This window comes from Gopherus evgoodei, chromosome 23, assembly GCF_007399415.2.
Source record: "Gopherus evgoodei ecotype Sinaloan lineage chromosome 23, rGopEvg1_v1.p, whole genome shotgun sequence".
NCBI lineage: Eukaryota > Metazoa > Chordata > Testudines > Testudinidae > Gopherus > Gopherus evgoodei.
In genome coordinates, this window is record NC_044344.1 from 10,852,100 (window position 1) to 10,868,956 (window position 16,857).

Consider the following 16,857-nt stretch of genomic DNA (forward strand, 5'->3'; position numbering starts at 1 on the left):
TCGATCTCCTGAGATCTCAGGGGGCCTCCTAACTGCTGGAACATCCTTCCTAGTGGTCTGCGGTTCAATTCCTGACACACACGTTTGGTAGGAAGAACAGGAGTACTTGTGGCACCTTAGAGACTAACACATTTATTTCAGCATAAGCTTTCGTGGCCTACAGCTCACTTCTTCGGATGCATAGAATGGAACACACAGACAGGAGATATTTACACATACAGAGAACATGAAAAGCTGGAAGTATGCATACCAACTGGGAGAGTCCAATAAATTGAGATGAGCTATCCTCAGCAGGAGGAAAAAAAAACCTTTGAAGTGATAATTAGAAGGTGATTAATAGAAGATGTGAGGAGAACATAACATATGGAAATAGATTCAATTAGTGTAATGACCCAACCATTCCCAGTCTCTGTTTAAACCTAAGTTAATTGTATCCAATTTGCATATTAATTCGAGTTCAGCAAGTAGGGTTATTGGAGAGGGCAGCTTCTTAGGGCACAAGTTGCCTTGGCTTTCCCAGTTTTCAAACACAGGTGAAAGATCCTCCTAGCTTGGGACCATCACTTCCCTCCATTCCATCTTTATTCCTCTGGTGTGGTAGGGAGTTGAACCTAGCCAAACTTCATAACTTCACTTATGACAACAACACATACAATCCAACAAGATATTAATGTTTAGCAGCTCAAGACTTTTAGAGTGACACCTCACAAGGCATGCTATGTATAAGGCAGATCCTAATTACATGACAGTGGTGAATACTGGGGTGTCAGGGTGTCACAACTTGGTCCTGCTACAGTGCAGAGGACTGGACTCAATGACTTTTTGAGTTCCTACATTTCTATGATTCTATGAAGGGGCCAGTGATTGGTTGGAGAGGGCTGAGGCTACACTTCCTATATGATGCAGGGGATAGGAGGCTAAGTTCCTGGGAACCTGATTATCTTAATGCTGAAGAGATTTAATGTAATTGTATTTATTATATAATGGATTATATCAGGACAGTGAGATCCTTCGATCGGCATCTTTATTATTTGACATCTAAATAAACCAAATAGAAATATCCTGTTATCAGTTGGCTTGTGTGTGTGTATGTGTGTTATTTCTACATAGAGAGCTGGTTTAGCAGACCTCAGTAGCGCTATCCAGTGTGATAAGGTGCTGAAGGCTGAAATGTCTTTACCTCAGTAATGCTGTTTGGGCACCTAGGTGCTTCTGTCCTTTCTGTTATCTGTAGATAGGGCAGCATGTCAATTCAGCTGACTTTGCTCTTACAAAGAAAGACCACAGGCACAGTTCAGTGACAAAGGACCTCGGTCAGGATTATTGCTGACAAGACACAGTCTTAGCATCCTGTATCTTTGGTTACAGGTACACCAACACAAGTGCCTGTGGCAAAGAACGTCTCAGTCAATGGCAGGATGTTCTGCTGCCCCCTTGGCCGAGCAAAGAATTAAGGCAAAGTACCTGACATGTGTAGACTAAAACAAACAACTAACATACACATCACTTTATGTACTTCATGACATCTGTTTGTGACACACCCCCACCCTTTGCTCATGATATCTTGGACAAAATATCCCTATTCATTGTTTTGTCAAACCACCTTATCTTGTACTAGGTTGGGATGTATCTGTACTAGCTGGGATATATTTACATAGAGATCTAGTGCCTAGTGCACTAGCAACAACTTTTCCAAGTTCACGTGAACATGTAAACATCTGCTTTAATGCACGGCCTTCCTTTGGTTCACAGCCTCTGGTTCAGGCCTGCACCAGACCCAGTGCTACAGGCGCTCTCTCTCTACTACAAATCCTAATATTGGCCAGTTACTACACCGTGCAAAGGCTCCCTAGGCCCCTTTATGGAAGTCAAATGTAGAGTGGCTGTGGAGCATAGTCCCCGCACCCCTGCGGGAGCCTGAAAGGGTCAGACTCACTACACAGTGGGTGAAGGATGCTGCATTTGTTTTGAAGTGGCCAATTCTGCAACCCACCCTCCTATAGAGAAGCATTTGCTCCCCAAGTGTCTGAATGAAAAATCTGGATCCAAACAGCCTGCAAACAATTGGTCAGATTTTTTCCCCCTCCCCTATGGAAAATTTCCATGGTGAAAAGAACAAAACCTTCACAACAGAAAAGAAACCCCAACATTTTGTGTGACTGCAATTTTGTGCTTTCAGAAGGAGAGAATGACCAGGGAGGAGGGGGAATGAGACGTTCCCAAGGAGAGGATCCCTCTACTGTGACCCTATGTCTCAACTTGGCCAGCAGTATCTAGGAGGATCCCTGCCTTTTAGTTATCCTTCTGCAATGCCGTTAACCAGACCACAATCTGAACTCTTTGCATTTGTAACTGAGCTTTTCCCTTCACAGGAGAGACCCAGACAATTAGACACATGCCAGGATGGAGTCTTCATGTTGCAAGGAGATATTGCCCCTTTGCTGCCTGCTTCTTTGCTGCTTTCCCGCTGCAGACTTTGGTTAATTTGAGAGTGCAAAGTCCATATGTTACTAACCACACATTCTTTACTCCTTGGCGACATAACGTTTATTCTAGGAAGTGAGACTGGGGATCCCAGAAGTAGAGACACAAAGACTTTGCTTGAAATCCCAGTAAATCCAGTTATAGGCATAATTATACAAAAACAGACACATGTAACCAAACGCCCCCCTGGACCGGGCCTACTTAGAGCTCTGGCTAATGGGGGATATGTCAACCTTGTGCATGAGTATAATGTTATGGAGCCTATAACACCAAAGACAGAAGAAGTGCATGGAGATCACCACAAGAGGGTTTGTTTGGACTCAGGCTTCTGCCATTCAGTCATCCCTGGTGACCCCACTAGGGATTGGTCTGACCTACGCAAGTGGGGCCATATTTGTTTTAAGTCTCAGCCTCCTGCTCACATTTGTCATCCTGCGCTACCATAACTACGAGGTCTGACTGTTACATTTCACGGTGGTTTCGATATGCAAGTGCGGTTTTTCTTGTTATATGCTCCAAAAGTCTCTTAGCAATCCATTATTTCAAACTGTAAACTGCCCTTTTGTGGTTTACTTCTTTATCACAAGATGCATATGGCTAAATCTTATAATCCTAGGTCAAGAACTTTAAACTAACTATGCAGGCCTTGCACTAGTTGATTAGGACTTCCATTGATTGGTTAGGCCCCTTGTTTATTGCAAAGCCTGTTGAAGATGTTGGTATGTTTATTGCCCCTACTTGCACCATTACAGCTTTAATTGCTTTAATTATCACTTTCTAAAGCAGCAGAGCATGCATCACACATGTTATATAGTTTAGTGTTGCATTAACAACCTTCCCTAAGGTCAGGTCAGGGTTGCAGATCACTGCCAGTATATGTTGGTGCCATGGCAGAGCCATCTGAGGGGAGCCATTGACTGAGGACAGCTAAGTACTGGAGTATCTGAGCAGACAGAGCACCTTGCTGTTCAGAGAAAGACGAGCCAAACAGGCCTGGAGACAGGAACAGACTGGGACAGTAGCTTTGCCTGGAGCAGGTTAGTGAAAGAGCAGGAGACCAGACACTATGGTAAAGGGCACGGAACAAATGTTGAGAAAGAGAGAGAGACTCTGGGGGATTTCCCACAAAAATAGAGAACTGCAAAAAATGAGAAACCTCATGGAAGGAAACCTGCCCTGGGACTTGCAGGCTTGTAGCGTATAGGAATAGGGTAGGATCTCTTTTAATAGTTTGTGAGCTCTCTAGCGGTGCTCCCTGTGTTTGGAGAAGACAGCCAGAAACCGGTCAGAGCAGCAGCCCGTGTGCGGCTAGGCCTGGTGTGTTCATGTGTATTTAGCCAAGCGGGTTATCTGGGACGCAACTGTGTCCTTGTGGTTTCTTCATATTGTTAATTGTCCTGTAAAGAGCAAGAGACACAAAACTAGTTGGGGTTAGAGGCCAGAGGTTTTGTCTTCAGCTGCCGGTGGGCTCTGATGAATAGAGGGAGGTGCTGATGGGGTTGTGGTTTGGACTTCAGCCCTCAATCACCAGCACAGAGACTTTCCCAAAACAACCTGGCACTTTCTGGGTGAGTCTCATGACTGAGCCAGTGCCCAGAGGCAGCCTGGATTCTAGTAACAGAATGTAGCACTGCAAGAAATGAGGAGGCTGAATTGTCTCCCTAGCTCATGGAATGGTGTGAGCCGCGGTACACAGTCAGATCTACCCAATCCATGTTGGCAATGCATCACTCAAGCAGCATTGTCTTCACCGAGATCCGTGTGCTGGTGACAGGCCAGGTTCTGACCTTACTTCCTGGGTAAATCTGGAGTAGCTCCATTGACTCCAGTAGAGTTGCTCCAGTGCATCCTGCCCTGTTTCTGTGCTTGCGCTCTGCAGAGGAGGCAGTTGATTCCTTGGCACGAGGGTCTGAAATCAGAAATCTCTGACGTGCAATGGGCACTAAGAGTGCTCTGCTCAGCCCTCGTGAACAATGGCAAGATGCCAGAGATGGAGGAAGAGGAAGTTCAGTCTGGGAGTCCCTGGGCTTGTCACAGATTCTTCGTGAACCACAGAATATCAGGGTTGGATAGGACCTCAGGAGGTATCTAGTCCAACCCCCTGCTCAAAGCAGGACCAACCCCAGCCAAATCATCCCAGCCAGGGCTTTGTCAAGCCTGACCTTAAAACCTCTAAGGAAGGAGATTCCACCACCTCCCTAGGGTACCCATTCCAGTGCTTCACCACCCTCCTAGTGAAATAGTGTTTCCTAATATCCAACCTAGACCTCCCCCACTGCAACTTGAGACCATTACTCCTTGTTCTGCCACCTGAGAACAGTCTAGATCCATCCTCTTTGGAACCCCCTTTCAGGTAGTTGAAAGCAGCTATCAAATCCCCCCTCACTCTTCTCTTCTGCAGACTAAGTAATCCCAGTTCCCTCAGCCTCTCCTCCTAAATCATGTGCACCCATCCCCTAATCATTTTTGTTGCCCTCCGTTGCACTCTTTCCAATTTTTCCCCATCCTTCTTGCAGCGTGGGGCCCAAAACTGGACACACAACTCCAGATGAGTGGAGGGGTAGCTGTTGCTGCATTAAGCACTTCACTTGCAGGCCAGTGTCCTAAACACAGGCTCTTTCTTGGCACTGACCCATCTCTGGCCAACTCTCCCTCTACAAACATACATAGGGTAATATCAGACACACAGATGCAAAGCAGCTGTGGGGCTGGCTCACCTCTGCCATGCTCGGCCCAAATGTCTGAATGGGAATGAGCGTCAGCAGCAACCCACCTAGCGCTCCTCGATCTGAGGTAGCCTTTAAATAACGGCAAGCCCCTCTCGAGATAGGGGACCGGACTTAATGAAAGAAACCCAGGAGTTCAGCCAGCCCAGCCGCTGAGATGTCAGACTCAATGAAATCAGGTCCTGCTGGCTCGACGGCTGCCACTTAATTACCACCCACTGCAGAATGCAAAGTCCATCTGTCCGGCATGTCCACAGTGCATGCTGCAGAGAAAAACCTCTCTCATAGTCTCCTTGTCGGGCAAAGCCATTTTCCTGGAGAGGTTTAACTCCCCAAGCAATTACTCATTTAAGTGGGATTACTTCAGTGCTCCCGTCGTCGGGCTTTGCTCAGGTTTCAGCTGAGAGAGGCTTGAATAATTTAGAGGTGGGAGCATTTGGGGTAATTTTATTTGATCTCTATTTTTTCTCTCTATATAACAACTGTACACTACTTAACTCTATTCCTCCTTTCCTTTATGGTACAGAAATTGCTCTTTCACTAGAAGAAATATCTGTCATTTTGTCTCTGCTGTGTCAATTTATATATAGAGAGAGATTTGCCAGAAGCTGGAAATGAGCAACAGGGGATGAATCACTTGATGATTCCCTGTTCTGATCATTCCCTCTGGGGCACCTGGCATTGGCCACTATCAGCAGACAGGATACTGGGCTTGATGGACCTTTGGTCTGAACCAGTAGGGCTTTTCTTATGTTCTTATTTGTACAATGAAGCTCCCTTGGAGACCTAGTTCGTGAACAAGATAATGAGGATGGACTATGCCGCCCACTTTTCCCCTTTGGTGGGGTTTTAAGAGGAGTCTCGTTGAAAAATGTTCCATTCTCCGGTCCCGTCTTACCTCCCAGCTCATCTTGTCTCAGCTTCTCTTCCCTTGACCCAAAATAGAAAAAGCAGAGTAGATGAAAGGACTTGCTTCCTGAGAGGAAGGCCATTGGGCCTTGCTCTCATTCAAAGAACTTTGTTTTTCATTTGTGAGTCCTGAAAATCATATCCTGACACCCTGTCCTCGGCCCATCTGTGGGGATACCTAATGGCCAGCACTGCAAAAGTACGTAAGGTCCTGTTCTATTCCCTTCCTTTCATGTCTCTTTTCCCCCCACTCCAGATTCCTCCCAGCCTCTCTCTCATTCTCTCGGCTTTTCCTCAGCTCCTGAAATCAACGCAGTGCAAGATGAAATAACCGCAGCCCTGCTGAGACCTTAAGAGCCCCTTTCTGCCAAAAGGGCTCCCCCTACACACGGCTGTCAGAATATTTAGCCAGTGTCCTGTAAGGTCATTGGTGATGTGCTGGTCATTAATATTGTGGCGGGAGGCATGTGTGATTGGTGTAGGATGTCCAGGTACCTGGTTTTCGACCCAAAAGTCCGGTCAAAAAGGGGGCCTGATAGCGTCCAGTCAGATCTACTGACCAGATGCCCAAAGTCCGGTTACTAAGAGCGGGGGAGGCACAGGGTCATCTCCTGCTCCAGCCACTAATCAGCCAGAACCACCTCCTACATTTGTTGGGCAGCTGCAACTCCCAGCCTCAGTTCCACAGGCAAGTCCCTCCTGATTTGGGTGCTGGAGGACTTCAGGGGCAAAGCAGTGAGGGACAGGGGGAGGGGAGGAGAGGAATGGATGGAGCAGGGCGTCAGGGGAAGGGGTGGGGGCTCTGGGGAAGAGGCAGGACAGGGGTGGTTCTGGCATTCCTGCTAGTGTGTCCAGTTTTTAAAATATTACCCAGTTGGCAACCCTATGTCGGTGGGTGAAGAGTTATGTACGCGGGCTGGAAATATGTTCCTGAAATATGCTGAGTTCAGGCCACCTGAGCAGAGCAGATAAATGGATTTGTCCAAGACAAAGGACTGTGGGTTCGCCAGTCTGCCAGGTCAAGCCAGCGACAATGAAAGTACATTTAACTCTCATGTAAACAAGGAAACCAAAACACTGGAGAGCACTAATCCATAAGAGGATGAGGGAGACAGCATGGGGTCTGCATACCAGCAGGGGTGAGGAACTTTAGGTTAATTAATCAAATAATATCTCTCAAGGCCTTATGGGCTACAAAAGGGAAGTTTGTTGCATAATCCTTTGTTATCTATCGCTTAGGGGACAGGGATCAGCACCCTCTGATTCTGCGGCTGGTCGCCCCTCCCGCCTGAACAGCCCGAGATGCTAGTACTTTGCTATGAGTGAGAAAGCAGCGTAGGCACAGATTGTAACTTGCTAAAATTTACTTTTAGTCACTGGAAAGTGGGAGATTTTGTGTTTGGTTTGTAACCAGACCTCTCCCCCCCAATTACTTAGTATCACTTAACTCTGACTGCTTCATTAACAAACTATAGCTCAGTGGTTTGAGAATTGGTTTGCTAAATCCAGGGTTGTGAGTTCAATCCTTGAGGGAGGCCATTTGGAGATTTAGTTGGGGATTGGTCCTGCTTTGAGCAGTGAGTTGGACTAGGTGATCTCCTGAGGTCCCTTATGAATTTTTCCTTAATTTTGCTACAACCCATCTCCCTGAAATCACGGGGGTATCCCCAGCTGAGCCAGCAGGCTGGTGGGTGCTCTGTCTCTTTGGAGACAGCGGTTTTCGTTAATTTCTGTGAGCAGCTGGTGAGAGGGACAGGACACTGCCAAGAGACGTCTCTGGGGAACTCAGGGCTGAGGTCACTGGTATTACCTCCAAGGCAAGGTTTAGCCTGGCAGAGTCGGCTAGTGAGGCTCACAGACTGGCGTGGCAGGGAGCTGACACGCCATTTAAGCTCCTGCAAAGCTGACTCTTGCTGTGGCAGAGGGGTAATGCAGCATCTTACAGTGCTGGGCTCCCTGAGGAGACCGTCACACCTGCCTTGTCTTCTCTTAAAAAAAAAAAAAAGTCCAACCACATGATGTCCCTGTGTGGAATGTAAGCCAGGCTTCAAGCAACAGGAGCTGTGGTCGGCCTGCCAGCCAACATATCTATTCGTAACCGATCAGCCATCGAATAGTCTAAAGCAGGGGTTTCAACCTTTTTGGTTTTAGGGCCTTCTCCCCCCCTGCATGCTATAAAAATTCTACAGCCCACCTGTACCATTACAACTATTTTTCTGCATATCCACTAGATTAAAATCTCGGGTCGGCCTTATGGGGTAGCAAGCGGGGCAATTGCCCAGGGCCCCGCACTACAGTGGGGCCTGCAAAGCTAACTTGTTCCAGCTTTGGCTTCAGCCCCGGGTGGTGGGGCTTGGGATTTAGCTTTCTGCCTTGGGCCCTTGTGCATCTAATGCTGGCTCTGCTCTCTGGTTTATTCTGATGGCCCCTAGGGGTCCCCGACCCTTGGCTGAGAAGTGCTGTTCTAAAGACGTTAACAAAAGCCGTATTTGCTCCATCTTCTCTATCCTACCTGGCCTCCACCTTGCATCTGTCTGTTGTTAGAACCAGTGGGCGTGAATACTCTTTACACGTCCAAAGTGAAAGTAAAATTAACCCTTTTCTTTTTATCAAATGAGGGTTATTCTGAAAATAGGCTCTAATACAGGGGTTCTCAAAGTCGGGACCCCTCAGAGGGCCACAGGTTTATTACAGGGGAGTCATGAGCTATCAGCCTTCACCCTAAGTCCTGCTTTGCCTCCAGTATTTTTAATGGTGTTAAATATATAAAAAAGTGGTTTTAATTTATAAAGGGAGTCACGCTGAGAAGCTTACTGTGTGAAAGGGGTCACCGGTACAAAAGTTTGAGAACCACAGATCTAATATTTTTCCTCCCAAAGAAGAAAAACGTTAAAGGTTTTAATTGTTTGTTGCACAATCACTCATTTTATTTCACTCTAAAGGCTCATTTTAATTCCTTGTTCCTGTGTTTCATCCATAAACTTTCAACTGTAAAATGACTGTTTCTGGGTGTTTGCCAAAACCACAAAAATCGAGTAAATCAAGATCTCTATTTAAAAACAAGCAAAGCAGGAACCAAACCTTTTTAACACTGTTTAATGTTAGGCAATGAGGAGTCTATTACAAAGTAATCTCTTCTGACTTTTAAGAGCAATACAATAATTTTCATGGTGCAGAGTGAGGTGCATCCTAGCAACACTGTCAAAATGTAGATAGATAAAATCCTGCTTTTGTCTTTAGTCTATGCGATTGTTTCACCAAACTCCTTGTTGGTTCTCTGTATAAATAGAAATCCAGGCAGTTTCTTTCTTAGACCTCATCTACACAGTAAATCTGCAGCCATCTAACCAACTCATGGCAGAAACCAATATGATTAAGTCAATGCAATCCCTTTGCAGACTCTTTTAAATTGTGTTGGGAGTACCTTACACAGATTTAGCTTAACTTGATTCCTTACTAGTGCTGGACAGGAAACAGTTTTCCCATTTCAAGATTATTATTTTTCTTTTAGATTTTTAAAAATTTTTCTCATCCTGAATCAGGATGAAAAATCAAAATCTCAAATTTTTGTGAACTGACCCTGAAAATCCACATGCCTGAGAGACATATTTAAGGCTACCTATCCCAAAGTAGACAGTGCTAGGTCAATGGAAGAGTTCTCACTTCAACCTAGCTATCACCTCTTGGGATGGTGGATTAACTGTAACGGCTGGTAGCTGTAATGAGTGTCTACACTAACACACTACAACAGTACTCTTTTAAGCATAGATATCACCTTGGTCTAATGAGCTTAAATTTCTAGTTGAAAAGCTGTTTCGATTCAGAAAATCAGAGTTTTTGTTTCATAATGTCAAAATGGGATGTTCTGAGAATTCTGACTTTTTCCCCCCCAAAAAATTGTTGAGTCTAGAAATTTGTCAGAACAGAACCTTCCCTGCAAAAAGTTTTGGTTTTGATGAATCAGCATTTCTGGAAATAATGTTTTGTCAAAAATTCCTGACCCAGGTCTATTCATTTCCCATGCTAAGTAAGTTCCTTATCTGAGCAGAACTAGAGAACGCATCGGCCCGTACTTCAGCGCTGTTTCCTTCACTTTGTTCTGAACTTCAAAACAGAAGACTCAGGAAATATTTTTTTTAACCTTATACTAAAATGAGATAGTGAAAAATGTGATTCTCATTCCTTGATAAAACAATCCCCAGATAAGGACGACCTGCTTAGATAGCTTAATTAAAAGATTAGTTTGAAGATTGCATTGGAATATTAGAGTGCAGATTGCTGTAGTACTGAAACACATGACTAGCTGACTACAGGTACTGTACTTTCAAAGGCCAGACAATAATGAATTGTACCGAGAAGGTACATCAGATATTCCTGCTAATAAGACAAAAACTGGAAGACATCTAGTGAATTTGAAAGGAAGCAAATTTAAAACTGATGAAAGCACAATACTTCTATACGCAATGCATAATCACGTTGTGCAACTCACTGCCACAAGGTATCATTGAGGCCAAGAGATTAATAGGATACAAAAATAGAATAATGAGAACATCCACACATATATTAGACTGGACAAAGAAAGGAAGGCTGGACCAGTGGTTAGGGCACTAACCTATGACTTGGGAGACTAGGAGCAAACTTCCTGTGTGACCTGGGACAAATCACCTGGTCTTTCTGTACCTTAGTTTCCTATCTGTAACCGGATGTGACAGTGTAAAGCAAACAAACCCCAGTTGTCATCGGGCGGGATCGAACCGCGGATCTCAGTGCATAAGCTTTTACAGCATGAGCTAAAAGCCAATGGTCTGTTAGATAGGCATGTAGAGCAGACTTATTAATCTTTCTAAGTGGTCTCAGTGCCACTATATGAGACAGAACACCACAACCACAAAGTGTGTGGGTTACAACAGCACTGCACTTCCTCACAGAGGTGTATGAGGAGAAATGCAGTAAAGACTGTGGTACTCAGATACTATGTTAACACAGGGCGCGGTGGCATATTAAGTACCGCACAAAGATAAACATCTGAAAAGTGTTTCAACATCCCATGTTTCAGGATATAAACCATCAGTAATTGGATTAGGAATAAACTTCTCCTAGGGCCAGGTTATTCTATAACTGCTTATTAGGGGGTTCCTTGCATCTTCCTCCAAAGGGTACGTCACTAGAGAAGACACCAGACGAGATGGGCTCTTGTGCCTAATCTGGTACTATAGTTCCTATTAGCTGCTGAATGGTCTGTAAGCCGCGAGTTGTTGGTCTCAGCCCAGTTCCCATTGGACAGGCATCTGCATCACAAAACTACACTATCGTCATTGGCCCTCTGCTGGCAGGTTCTGCTGACACAATGAGGATTGAATGGGGCTTAGATGCTGAACTCCCTCCCCACACAAGAGCCACTGTTGAGCTGGCAGAGTCCAGGTGGAGTTCCTTTGGTGGGGGGCTGTTTGGGAGACGCTTGAGTTGCTTTTGGAGCAGAGGCCAGGTTTTTGTCCTGTGTTCGTATAGCACCTAGCACAATAGGGCCCTGGCCCATGGCTGGGGCTCCTAGGTGCTACCACAGCACAAATTCATTGTGACTATTGTTATTTGCTGCAGTACCTAGAAAAGCAGAAGAATGCAGTTGCCAGGGCTTTCGCTCATAGGTGCCAGAATGAGGGGCATTGAAGCAGTTTCCATTATATACAGGATTTAGAGTTTAGTTCAACAGCTTTCAGCACCTCGACTATAAAAATTGTTCCAGCACCCGTTTTCATGCCAACACCTTCCACTAGATCTGTCCAGGAGGGGCAAAGCTGTATGGAGGATTTCTCTGAGAGGAGGGGCCGTTTTCCAGTCCCTTTGCCAGTCAGGCATCCTGGCAGAATTCCTCCAGGCAGCATCACACCTTCACAAACAGTAGGTTTTGTCCAGGGTTCTCTGCACACTCTCCCCATCTGGTTCCCACGTCTTGAACCTGGATGTTCATTTCTTGAATCTCGCACTCATTTGATAACTGGGCTCTGTAGCTCTTCCTTCACCCAAGGGGGAGGGGCTTTCTTTCTAGTGGGCTCAGCCCACCAATCCCAGTTGTCAAGTAGACTGACACTTTCCACCCACATGATGTTCCCTTAAGGAGATGAAATTGATGGACCTGCTTTTCTTGCCGATGCTGATTTTCAGTCTTAGATGCTCTTTGTTCAAGAATGAAATGAAGGCATTGAAGGAAAACTGGAACCTGTGCCAATTCCTAATCACCAGGCTAGCAGAGCAAGGCTTGCACCCACACTTCCATGACCCTTTGTAATAAAGTGCAGAGGTGAAGTGGGAGGGAGACCACAGCACTTTGTGTTCATTAGACCAACAGTGATCTTCGCTCCAGAATCCAGCATTCAGAAATGCTCATTTTATGCCCTTCCCTAGTGGCCAGACTGGCACTAATTCCTTTTGATTTCTCACTCTCTTTCATTTCCAGCCAGCCTGGGTGTCATGGACAAATTTCAACTCAGGCAATTACATGCCACCTATATGGGGCCTGGGCATCCTCTGTTAATCGAACTGAATGGCAGTTTCAGGTGCTCCTCACCTCTGAGAATGAGGGACACATTGGGCAAGATATTCTTTGTTATTTCCTATCCTAAACTTACTTGTAGCACTGCTGTGCGTTGCTAAACATCAGTTGCATTTCACTCCAGAGGTGACTGCATCTCAGCGGTGGGCAGAGGATTCCCCCTAGAAACACCTTACCTACCTCGCAGGGATCTTAGACAGTTTAATTCATTAATGTCTGCAAAGAGCTTTGAGATCCTCAGATGGAGGCTGCTATGGAAGGGCGAGAGGTGGGGAGGGGGCCTCTCCATCACATACTGGCATTCAGAGACTGGGAGCCCAGTTCACCTCTGGTATGAAGTGAGTATGGCTCTCATTGAAGACTATGGAATTTGTTCCTGCTGACACCACAGATGAATTTATGCCTTGGGCTAGAGTTATTCTTTAGCTAAGAGATGAAGGCATGATCATACTAGCAAAGCCAGGTGTAACAGGCCACTGTCCATCAAGGGACAGGAATGATGTTTCTGCAAGGATTTCCTTTTATGTTTCCAAACTGCCCCTCGTTGTGCTGTCTGTGCAGGTCAGTAATGTCATGGGTTTGGTCACAGAGACCCCCTTGGAACTGTCACCTGATATGCTGAATTTACCTCTGAGACCATTTTCTCTGCCACTTTGGGCCTCCAGAACCCTGCCTTGTTGAGCCAGACATGCCAGCCTGCTGCAACACAGAGCCAGGGTCTGAACCACACCCCTAAAGCTGCAGGCTTAACTGAAAACAGCTCAGCAGGTACTCCTGTCTTCAGCACCCAGACACCCAGCTCCCAATGGGATCCAAACCCCAAATAAATCTGTTTTACCCTGTATAAAACTTATGCAGGGTAAACTCATAAATTGTCCGCCCTCTATAACACTGATAGAGAGATAGGCACAGCTGTTTGCCCCCAGGTATTAACCATTTACTCTCGGTTAATTAATACACAAAAGTGATTTTATTAAGTGTAAAAAGTAGGATTTAAGTGGTTTCAAGTAATAACAGACAGAACAAAGTAAGTTATCAAACAAAACAAAACACGCAAGATTAAGCCTAATACATTAAGAAACTGAATACAGGTAAATCTCACCCTTAGAGATATTCCAATAAGCTTCTTTCCAGACTAGACTCCTTCATAGTCTGGGCCCAATCCTTTCCCCTGGTACAGTCCTTGTCAGGTCCAGCTCAAGTGGTAACTAGGGATTTTGCATGACTGGCAGCCCCCTTTGTTCTGTTCCACCCACTTTTATATTTTTGGTACAAGGGGGGGGAATCCTTTGTTTCTCTTTAGGTTCCCATCCCTTCTCCTACATGGAAAAGCACCAGGTTAAAGATGGATGCCAGTATCATGTGACATGTTCACATGTCTTGTGAGCCCCCATCCATTCTTCCAGGACAGATCCGCATGTGTGTAGTGGAGGCTTGCAGGTAAACAGAGCCATCTACAGTCAATTGTCCTAGTCAATAGGCGCCATTGAGATTCTAAACTACCATTAATGTCCCACACTTTGCATAATTACAATAGGACCTCAGAGTTATGCTACTTATTCCTAGTTTCAGATACAAGAATGATACATTCATACAACTAGGATGCACACACTGTCATGGAGTGTGGGGGAGTCAGGGCCCTGCACCCCCGACTTCCTGCGATCCACTGTGACTCTCAGCCAGCCAGTAAAACAGACGGTTTATTAGATGACAGGAACACAGAGCTTGTAAGTACAGACAACAGGACCTCCTCCCTCCACAGTCAGGTCCATCGTGGGGGGCAGGGAGCTTAGACCTCAGCCCTGGGGCTCCCTCCTTTTCCCGAGCCAGCTCCAAACTGAAACCCCCTCCAGCCCCTTTGTCTCTTTCCCGGGCCAGGTGGTCACCTGATCTCTTTGTTCTCCAACGCCTTCAGTTGGCACCTTTGCAGTGGAGGGGCCCAGACCATCAGTTGCCAGGAGACAGGGTGTCGGCCATTCTCTGTGCAGACACCATCACACTGGCCCTCTAGGACTCCGCAACGATCACACACCCTTCTCTCACCACTAGATACTTAAAAAAGGCATAGGGGAAACTGAGACACCCACACAGCATTCAGAGAAAACATTACAAACATTCCAACTTCATCACACACACCCAGTAGATTATAAACTTTGTGATTGATACCTTATAAGAGATCTTTTGCATAAAGCATATTCCAGTTATATCGTATTTACTCTTAAACATATTTCCATAGAACATTATGGAGTGCAATGTCACAAGTCAGTTAGTTTTCATGATGCTGTTGCACCTCTAAAATATTAATCTTATTTCACTCTGCCAAATATGTGGCAATGTTTTAAATGCAGGCACCGTTTCTCATTGTTTTGTAGTAATCATACCACTCACACACAGAGCTTTCCTTCCATATATCTCCATAGCACTTTATGAAGGCGGGTCAGTATCATGATCTCCATTTTATAGAAGGGGAAACTGAGGCATAGAACAGTGAAATGGCAAGATCACCCAGCAGGCCTGGAGCAAAGCTAGCAATAAATGTCACTCCTGATTCACACTCCAGTGAAGGGCTGCCCTGAGGATTCAGGGAGCCTGGGGCAAAGCAATTTCGGGGGCCCTTTCCATGAAAAAAGTTGCAATCCTATAGAATACTGTATTCTCGTGGGGGACCCTGTGGGGCCCTGGGCCTGGGGTAAATTGCCCCACTTGCCCCCCCACTCTGGGCAGCCCTGCTCCCGTGCTCCATCGTCTAAATGCTGCTGCCTCCCAAGTAATTTCTAATTACCAGGAAATGAATCTATAAATTGCTTTTCCCTAATTGTCATATACCTTAGATATGGTACTGTTACACCTTTATTTCCTGTGTACTGCACCTTTAAATCGCTAAGGAATGTACTTTCTGCAGAGCCAGGCAGCCAGTTTCATATTCACTTTAGTGCAGGCTGTCAGAGGAGACAAACGTATACCTCTCTCTCTGCCATGGAGACGTTTGTTCTTTCTTGGTTATTGTTTTCTTACTCTAAAATAAAGGTCATGTGGACTCAAAGTACCTGCTCTGGTGAAATGACTCCTCTAATTATACTAATAACAAAAAGACTCATGCTAAGCTCCGATACTACTAATTATAGGTGGCCGGATACTGCAGCGATAAGAATGAAATAAATGGCTGGAAGGAGAAAGTGTTTGCAGAGATATGTAAAAATGTTACGCGCTCGCCTTTGCCAAGAGCTTTGCAACAGGTTTTGAAGAAGTGTTTAGAAATGTTCTGTGCATAGTGGCACAACATGTCACAACACATCTGAGAAGAAGCGATTTTAAATGGCTGTTGTAATTAACTATTTATTCGTTATTATTCAATTATTTACACATGGCACATTATTGGAAGCCTGGCCGGCTTTTCTATAGGAGACCGCCTGGTATGTCTCACAGTCCCTATGGCTGTGTTAAGACACAGCTCGAATGCTTTCACTTCTCCTGGAGCGAACACAGCATGAGTTGGGCGGTTGGCAATGTAGTTACCCAGAAGTGCTGCTCCTCCTTACACCGCAAAAGATTTACACCCACAAAGTGTGGCCCCTGGCTATAGCCCTCCATTTCACATGCTCTTTATAACAAAATCAAAGATAGTATTGCCCGAAGGCTGCATGGAATTGCATCTCCGGGGTGAGTCATGGCAGCGTTGAACTATTATGTTCATTGTATATACACCGAGAAATTAGGTACGAAATAGAAACACTCATGCTGGAAGGTTGTAAAGTGGCATGCCTTTATGTCTTAGAATTCAAAACGATAACACACAAGAACCCCAAAATGCAGAGAGAGAGAAAACAGGCTGCTCCCTAAAAACAGAGCGGCACAGCTCACCATACTTTACCTTAAGCTGGCTCTTTTCATTCTGACTTTCCTTGCACACTTTCCTACAGAGCCCTTAGCCTGCAAGCAGAAACAGAAACACCTTTCCCCCACTCTTAAATGATAGCTTGCAATCTCAACAGAGTCCTCAAAACACCTTAGGGACCCACTGGGTAAATTCAGCCCTGCTGTAAGGAGGTATAGTTCATTTGACATAGGTGGAGTTGCTTCCACTTAACTTAGGCTTTGTCAACACTTCTGTTGGCAAAACTTTTGTCAGTCGGGGATGTGAAAAAACACACCCGTGACCGACATACGTTTCGCTGACAAAAGTGCTGA

General features: G+C 45.4%; 1 protein-coding gene across 3 annotated transcripts in view; it reads left to right on the forward strand.

Annotated features, from left to right (window-relative positions):
- The window catches only part of LOC115639125 (acid-sensing ion channel 2), a 1,118,572-nt gene that overhangs the window by 387,676 nt on the left and 714,039 nt on the right, over positions 1-16,857 (forward strand). The window lies entirely within an intron of this gene.